Raw genomic sequence first — 9,545 nt, forward strand, 5'->3', positions numbered from 1 at the left:
GAGTGGTCGCCTTGGTGACGGAGGGGGGTCTATTATTTTGGTTGGACTTCGACTCCCATTAAGTGTTTGAAAATGATATTTCAGACTGTATGAAATTATATTTTAAGTATGGTGGATTGTCATGGTGTCACCATTATACGATTCGTCCAATAAAAAACCTCTACTTTTGTTACGGGTCCTGCCGATGAATAATACCACACACACACAACACACCACCATTTGGCTGGGGAGGGCGATTGTACCCCAACCACAACGCTGGGAAAGGATTATCCTTGGTTGGTTTTTGGTCAACAAAGTGATAGGAACAAACAAAAACGTTGCGGGGTGGTTTCTTTAAATTCAATGCCTTCAGCCAGGTCCTTGATTCCGAGTCGGTATCAGGCTTGCGAAAAAATGTCAACAATGGAGCGCATGGACATTGCCTCTTCGTAGCTGGTTTGTGGTCGTAGCACTCTCTATCTAACCACTCGTTCAGGTGCTTTCTCGAGTGATTGCAACCAACTACCGCACACGTAGTTCCCGAACCACTTTTCTTCATGTTGTAATTGTTATATCCTCTTTGTCTCTGCGATATCAGTGCTTTGTCGGCACAACGGAGCTAGCTAGCAAAACAAACCCAGTCCGCCAAAACGGAAGTGCATTGCATCGAAGGGAGGAGTTCAGGATGTAGAGCGGAAACGGCTCAATAACTTGTGTATACGCCGTGAAGTTGTTTGCGGCCTGCCAGTAAACCCAAAGCAGAAGAAGAAGAAGTGACGTCAGCGGCTTCATTTGCCTAATCCTTCCCCAGGAACTTATTCCGGTGTGAACGCGATCTGCTTTAGTTCATGAGAACTAAAGAGTTCTCATGAACTAAGTTCTGATGAACTATTTTGGGAAAAGAACTTGGTGTGAATGCCCCTAATAAGAAATGTTTTACTTAATGGTGCTATGTAAGAAAACAAAAGAAAGTAACCAAGGTACTTTTTATCCAAACATGTTTTAAATTTAAGTTTAACCCTACAAAATAGTATAGATTACAAATGCTGTTTCCCTCAAAAAAGGCGGTTGCTACCAAGTGGGTAAATGAGAATACTAAATGCCATCCTGCCGAACACCAGTCTGCCTTAGCCGTGTTGATGTGAAGTCATGCGACCATGATGTAGTTTGTTTATAACGTTACAATAGTCAATTACCTCGATGATTGCATTAATGCTTCAACTGCCGTGGTGGTCACTGCTGCACCACTCTATAGCATCATGTTGTGCACAGAGAACAGACTCCTGTATACTGCTGCTAATATATGAGAGTGTGTATGGGACAAGCTCAGCACATTTGAGGTGAATGTTACCTCTCAGATGTAATCAGAGTAGCAGTGCTTCACGTGAGTCTGTGGACAGTGTGTGACCGTGTGCGTGTGCGTGTGCGTGTGCGTGTGTGTGTGTGTGTAGGTTCGACAGCGAGCTGAGCGGGGTCCAGGAGGAGGTCCAAAGGGAGAAGAGCCTGAAGGAGAAGCTGGCCCGGGAAAAGGACATGCTGGCAGGAGACGCCTTCAGCCTCCGCCAGCAGCTGGAGGTCTGTGCCTGGGGGTCACTTTGTGACCTGGGATGATGTGGAAAGAACTGGATTTTTGTTTCTTAGTATGTTGACACTGTGAACTCTGACCCCCAGGACAAGGACCTGGAGGTGTGTGCCGTCAGCCTGAAGCTGGAGACGCTGGGGGCCGAGCTGCTGGACCTCAACTCACAGGAGTCCAAGGACGAGGCTTCACTGGCCAAGGTCTGCTTTCTTTCTTCCTTTCTTTATCTCATGTTTTTCACTATTTTCTTTTGTTCTGTTTTTCAGTATTTAATATCTTTCTTCCCCTTATTTCTTTGTTTTACCTTTCTCTTATTCTTTCTCAGTTTTTTTCTTTGTTCTTCTTTTCTCTCATTCTTTCTCTGTTTTTTTCTTTTTTTCCCTTTTTTTTCTTTGTTCTTACTTTCTCTCATTCTTTCTATCTATCTTTTTAATGTTTTTTTATTTGTTTTCTTTGTTCTTCCTTTCTCTTGTTCTTTCTTTCTTTTCTCACTGACTCCTATTGTGTGTTATTGTGTATACTCTTGTATACTTGTACTGAGAAGACAATCTGCAGAAAGTGATTCAGTGCTCCAGCAGCTCTGTTAGCAAATAGCTAATGACTCCAATGTATATGACTGTGTTCCGATGCAGGTGAAGAAGCAGCTGCGCGACATGGAGGCTAAGCTGAAGGACCAGGAGGAGGAGCTGGACGAGCAGGCCGGCACCATCCAGATGTTGGAGCAGGTACAGATGCAGCACAGGGAATATTCAGCCTCCTTCATTAATCTTTGTCCAGAAAATAAACCACACATATTTACTCATCAAGCAGACAACATGACTATTCATTCATTTTAGACCTGCTTTGGTCTCTACTAACCTGAGAGGCTTAAAGCTCAGAAGACTCCATCCAGCACTATTCATTTGGACCAGGGGTGGGGAACCTCCAGCCCCCGGGCCGTATACGCAAAAAAGAAAACAATTAAAGAAATCTAGACTGCAAAATAATTAAACAAGCGAGTGCCTGTTTTTCCTGGCCAAGGTCAGGGTCCTTGAACACAACACGTGTCATCACGTGGTATATGTCTCGTCTGACAGGGGTGCAGTCCTGACGGAGAGCACCAGAACGCCGCTCCAGCACTTCACAAATTGCAGTACCCATAAGGAGCCGTACACATGGCCCTTTTTTTGCGTGGCTGTGTCTTTAGTTGAAAGCCCAGTGGTGATCTGTTCATCTGTCATACTGATCATGCAGTCAATAACTTTGTTGTTATTAGCATCTGGTTAGCTAGCTATGCTAATGAATATAAGAAGCTTTTTCTACATACAACCAGTGAGGTAAAGGCACATCCTTATATGATCATTATAGTTATTCTAAAAAAATAAGAGAATAAAGTAAACAGGTATACAATACTATATGACAGTAAAAAAAAGTTGTTATTAATAAACAAGAATACAGTTTGAAAGGGGAGTGATTTGTAAAATATCCATAAAGAAAAATAAATCTGCTTACAGGTCTTAAACAGAACTGGAAGCAGATTATGGGTGTTGAGAGATGTATCCATAGATCTCTTAATGTTGCTCTAACACCCATAATCTGCTTCCAGTTCTGTTTAAGACCTGTAAGCAGATTTATTTTTCTTTATGGATNTGTGTGCAAATAGAGTGAAATGAGGCATGGCTAAAATGCAGGATCTGTTTGGTATTTTGAAAAAAAAACTTCACAGACATGTTTTATATAGGTATGGCCCTACAATAAATTTGTCAAATATAGCATGATAGGTCCACTTTAAAATAAAAAAAATTCCATATTGATTCTGACTTTTCCACATCCAACTCACAAGTTTATCATTGCTTTGAGAACAAAGATTATTAATTTACCCCTTTTAGAAGTGAAGATATAGTCATTTGTTCTGGGAATGTCATTTTCGAGCCTGAGGCCTGAAAAACAGGCTTGGGGCTCACCTGTGGAGACAAACAAAGAAAGGGAAGACATAAACATGTTGTTGTGCTAGTGTGTTGTGTTTTTAGTGTAGCTTCAGGCGAGTAGGGTTATTTGACATTACCAGAGCGAAGACCTTTTTTTGTCAATGGGCCAATATGCAGCAAATACTGCATTGTCATTGTGGTCAATGAATAATAAAATAATGGGAATTATTTTTAACGAATAACTGTCATATATACAGATGTCGTTCAGTTAAGAAAACAAAAACTCTTTCATTGCCCTGCCCTTCATTGTTAAAGGTTAATGTGCAATTAGTGCAAAAAAACAAACAAACACATAGTTGTTAAGAGTACAAATGTGCTAACTCAACAGTCAGTATCCTAATCAGAGGTATACTGAGGGTACCACATATTGATGTGAAAGAACTAAGCAATTACAGTGTATATTTGACTAATTAGCAATTTAAGGGCATATATTATTCATGCAAACAAATTATTTATTAAAATATTTACCCAAGATCCGTGCAGGGTTCAATCATTTTCCTAAATAAAGCAAAACATATTTAAAATTAAACAGATTTCTAAGTAGCACTGCACTGAGACTTATAAAATTCAATATACTTGCTTACATAGACAGTAATGTTACAATATCAAAATGCAGAAACTGACAGGACAGTGGGAGAGCACACACACATCCTATTAATCTATGTTAAAAAGAAAAGCATTCAGTAGATCATACCTGTGCCATGACTCACCAACAAAAGGGAGGCGTGTGGCGCGGTGGACTAGTGCGTTGATGTTCGGATACGGGGAGCACATGTTCAAACCCCACTGCAGTCAGCATGCCTGTGTGTCCCTGGGCAAGACACTTCACCCCAAATTGCTCCTGTGGGGATTGCCCACAGTATTGAGTATGTAAGTCGCTTTGGATAAAAGCGTCTAACAAGTAACATGTAATGTAAATGACATTCCCTTTAAAGCCACAAAGTCAGTATTCCATTGCATATTAGCTTTCCTTGACCATTGCGCAAACAGTGGTCTCTGTGTGCATCCTATTGTTTATTATTCAAATCAATCTAACATCACCCAGGAGACAATTGATACTGATTTGTCCGAGACTGTCGGTTCCTTCCAGATGAAAAACTTAATGGCTTTGTTGCTGTCCCTAAGTCAGACCAATATTAGAAAGAAATACATTTTGTTTATTTATTTTTCCCAAATAGCAAAACTCACAAATATTTTTCTATCTTGGTGTATTGTCAGAAGAGCAGTATATTTTACAGAACAAACAGCAAACTATTACATTATATATTACAGCAACTATTATATGATATATTACAGCAACTATTATATTATATATTATCGCAACCATTATATTATATATTACAACTGCTCACTTGTAAGTATCATTTATTAAATGTAATACTCTCCGACACCCCTCCTGCATGACACCCTTAGCAGTTGTTGTACCTTTTTTCTACAATCACTGGGTGATGTTTGATGACGCATCAATACTTTCTACACTAAGCGATAAACAGTCCTTGGCATAAGAAACAAATATGAGTTATGTTAGCCATTTTGGAAATCATTTTTTAAATTTTACTTTAAGTTAACTGTGATTCTTGAAAGTTGAAGTAAACTAATCTAGCATAGTTCAGTTAGTTTTAGCTAATGTTTGTGCTATTTTACCCGTTAGACGGCCTGACGTCCGAAACATGCCGGAAATGCAACTGTATCTTAGTTTAGTTGTGTTTTTCCTCTAGTTTGTAGGTGATCGTGGTTTTAGAAATATAATAAACAACATAATTAGGAGATTAACATGACAAACAAATGCAAGTAAATGTAGTTAAATGAGGCTCTCGTCATGGACAAAGATTGATTCATGTACAATATCAGTGACCCATGGAAATGCCCATGTGTGTGTCATAGTGCAGATGTTTATTTGTGTTCAGGCTATATGCCTGTGGATCAGTGTGACACAGTGATCATGGTCTGAATGATTAAAGCTGGTTTCTGTCAAAGCACGTTAACTTCTCTAATACGCCATTTATCAGCTCGGCCACACCAGTTCACTGGTTCCTAATTAGTTGGAAACTGCACACCAGATCTTCCCTCAAATTGTGACTCAACTAATGGAAAAGGAAAAAGTTGAGCTTAATGAAGCACATTTATTGAGAAAACATTAAGGTTTTTTATATCACAGCCTGATGATTTGTGCTTGTGTGTGGATGCTATAATAATGAAAAGATGGCTTGATGATATTTCTTAAGGCCATGAGTGCTAATTGGGTCTTAATGCAGGTAGCTTTTGTGCGTGATACACATAATAATGCTGTTTTCCAACACTTTTCTAAATTCAATTCTATTATATGTAGTTTGTGTAGCCGTGTAAGTGCATGGACTACAATTAAATACTGAGAAACTCAGACTCAACATTTTCTTAGAAGAGCGGAATGAAACAGAGGATTTTATTATTAGCCAAGAAATTGAAAACATATGTTAATACATATTTCTGTTAGAATTTGTAAGCCACAGCATGAATATCTTTGCGTACCTCAATTTACAAGGATCATTATTTAGGACATTTTGAATGGTTTGTATAGGGTCAAGATTTATAACGGAAATATACTATAGTCCTCTTCATTTGTAAAAAGATGTTGTCTTTTTTTACACCATTTTTAACAACAATTGAGATGAGCTAATCATAATTGGATCATTTGTTTGTATATAAAATCTTTTTGACAATACAAACGATTTTAAAGTTTGTATATGTATTGTAAATGTAAATAACTGCTAAGGTGAGGCCCGACTTTAGCTTTGAGGAAGATAATCCGTTATTTAATTGTTAATTCCTTAAACTGTGTTTAACACATCATTGCATATTAAGGAAAATATATTACAAGTACAACAAATAATATTATCAATGCTACATGACATAAGCAATGAAACATATGCAAAGACTCATATCACTCTATAGCTACTTCTTCCTCCAATAATCTGTCTGTCAGTATCAAATTGCTCTGATGTGATGTGATATAAGCAGGGAGCCAATGTGTCTCTCTAGATATCTGCTTTTCCAATAAAGGCCTGTGCAGAGTTGTTCTCTGTGGCTCTAAGCATATACATGCCTGCCAACAGAAGATGAGATAGAGAGAGCTAGAGAACTCGTTATGCAGGGAGAAAAAGCAAGACAGAAAAAAACATGAAGAGAATACGAGAGTTGCTCAGATTAAGAAAGAGATTTATTAAGAGTCTAAGGAGAGGAGCGAGAATAGGGATTGAAAATCAAGACATCGAGAAAAATACATACTAAATTGAAAAGAAAAGAGAGACTGGTAATTACTTTAAAAAAAGGACACACTGGGACTTTCCTCGGAAAAAGATAAAAACCGAACGTTATAATGATATAAACAGAGTGGATAGATACTGTAATTGGACCGACATAGAAAGCAATAAATAAAGAAAATCTGTAAAAGATGGACAGGTAGAGATGAAAATAAGAGGGTGAGATGGGAAAGAAAGACAAAAGAGGATAAGATGGTGAGAAACGACACACTTGACATTTACCTTCCATATTCTTCAGTAAACAAGAACAGGAGGGATGATCTGGGGAGAGACAGATAGGGGAAAGGGTGAATGAACATGTGACTGACTATCATGCAGCTGTACAAATATTTAATAAATGCCGGACTTCAGAATTCATCATCTACTGTCCCTCACTAGAGTAAGTCCTCACATGCTGTATCCTTCAAGTGCTCATAAGCCCTAAAAACCTGAGAATCGATCATTGGGTTTTCATTGGTGGATGTATTTCACCTTCCATCTGCTGTGTTTGAATATCTGAATTAGTGCCTGAATGTCCACGTCCTTGTGAGATTGAACTGCATGACCTGAAAGTACTTACGCCGTCAACAACTTGGTTTTGTTCAATCAATTCAAAGAGGTACACTTTATTTGTGTTGCTTCTCATTTGGCAGAGAAGGACTTTGTCAAATGTAATGGTCCAAAACAAGCCAGCTCCACTTAAATTCCAAGCAATTTATAGATTTTTATTTGAAATTGCAGGGACTTTTTCCGGAATGTTTTAACTTTGCTGTTATACATACTGGTACGACAGAGCTTTTTTTATAGACAGAGTGTTCTTTTTCATTAACAATACCTTTGGACAAGAATGGTTGTGAAAACCATTGATAAAATGAAATTCCTTTTTGTGTTTTCATGTCCGATACCAACTTTTCGAGGTTGGCCAACAATCTCACAAAGCCAATTTCAAGCAATAAAGGTCCATTGTATCCAAGTGGCAACCTCTGAAAAATTAAGCCAATGTGGAAGCCTAATTACAAAAACTGCAGTTCTTCTAATGGCCACTTGGGGTTACCTCCAAAAGCGAGACAATCCCTATCTGCACAAACTTAAAGCAGAGTAAGGCATTAGCCTGCAGTGACTATGTTTAGCGGATCATAGAAACTAAAAGGAAGGGAAAATAGCAATCATGGCGCCGACCAAAAAATCTGCTCATCAACACGTCAGGAGCCCTGGAACCTCATCTTCATTCATACCAGAAAGATGAAAGAGTGGTGTTAATCTTCTCATATTATTCTCGGGGTTAAGGTCAGGCAACTAAAACGTTAATGCTTTTGCAACTTTTTAATAAAAAAGCTATAAATTACAGGTCTGATGGGTAAAAAACTTCAGTCTGCTGCCAGAAAGTCAGTTCAATCAGGAGAGACTTGTTTTGAGCGCTCCCGATCGGTGATTGGGAAGGGGTGAGCAAAGAAAGATGGAAATATGTGAATGACAGGATATAAATACGGTCTTCCTGATCGAACATGAGCTGAGCTTCATATGTCAATCACACCCCTCTTTGTTTGTTTCTAAACTTTGACATTGAAGGTAAAACATGAGGTATCAAATGTTTTTATATGGATGTCTTTCTAGCTAGGCTGATCGGATTTCTTGTCCCATCATTGTATTTTCGAGGTTCGTGTAGCTTTAACATGCGGTGAAGTCAGATACATTTTATTGTATGTCTTGTTTGAATCCTGCACTTTGGTCTAACACCAATTTATGCTGTATTGAAGGTACCAACAATTTAGCAAACAATTAAGCTAATCATCTAACAAAAAACACAACATATGTATATTGCATTATACCAGCAGTTTTTATCAAGGTGTCATACACTGAGGAATTACCTTTAAAGGGCTGTATAAATACACTGGAACATGGCTAACCTAACCTGGACCGCCATAACACATCACCCCAAAAGAAAAGGAAGTAAAGAAAACAGCTAAAAATGCAGAACAGTTCATCAAAAATCAGAACCAGAATAAGAAACAGGTTTATTACCAGGTAGGTTTACACGTATGAGGAATTTGTCTTGGTGTAGGCTAGGGTTGGGTACCAAGAACCGGTTCGGAACCGGTTCCAACATTTCGATTCCAACGGCATTATTTAGACATGTGAATTTCGTTTCCGCTTTTCGATGCCTGAGGAAATGTTTCTCGCTGCTGTCTGTAGCCTACTGTATGACTGCAGCGGGGCGGGAAATGTAGCGTTGTACCTACACTTCCTAGAGCGTAACCTGAGACCAGGGGCCTCACGTATAACGCCGTGCGTAGGATTCACGTGGGAGGGTTGAAAAATAGGTACATACATTTTCCGACATTTTCCGATTCACCGAACATTGCGTACCGGCAAGGAAAGTGCGTACGACACTTCCTGCACCGGTTTCCCTTTATAAATCCCAATCGACTCGAAATGCGGTGCAGCTTTTGCGGACTTCACGTAACGCCCATATTTGTCTATAAATAGTCAAAGAAATGCCCATTCATTCAATCATTTTGACTGACTGCATGGAGAAGATCGCAGGAAATGACGACAGAACAGCTAAAAAAGACATCTCACACCGTGTCAGATTTTGATTATTTTGGGGAGGTTGAGATAAATCATATTGTTTGGTGGATGCAGTTTGAACCAGAGTAGCAGCATGGAGGTCAGATCGTCACCAAAATAAATAAATAAGTGGTCCGAAAAAGGTTAATGACAAAAATAATACACATAGCCTTC

This window comes from Notothenia coriiceps, unplaced genomic scaffold (assembly GCF_000735185.1).
Source record: "Notothenia coriiceps isolate Sejong01 unplaced genomic scaffold, NC01 NC01_scaffold00024667, whole genome shotgun sequence".
Classification (NCBI taxonomy): domain Eukaryota; kingdom Metazoa; phylum Chordata; class Actinopteri; order Perciformes; family Nototheniidae; genus Notothenia; species Notothenia coriiceps.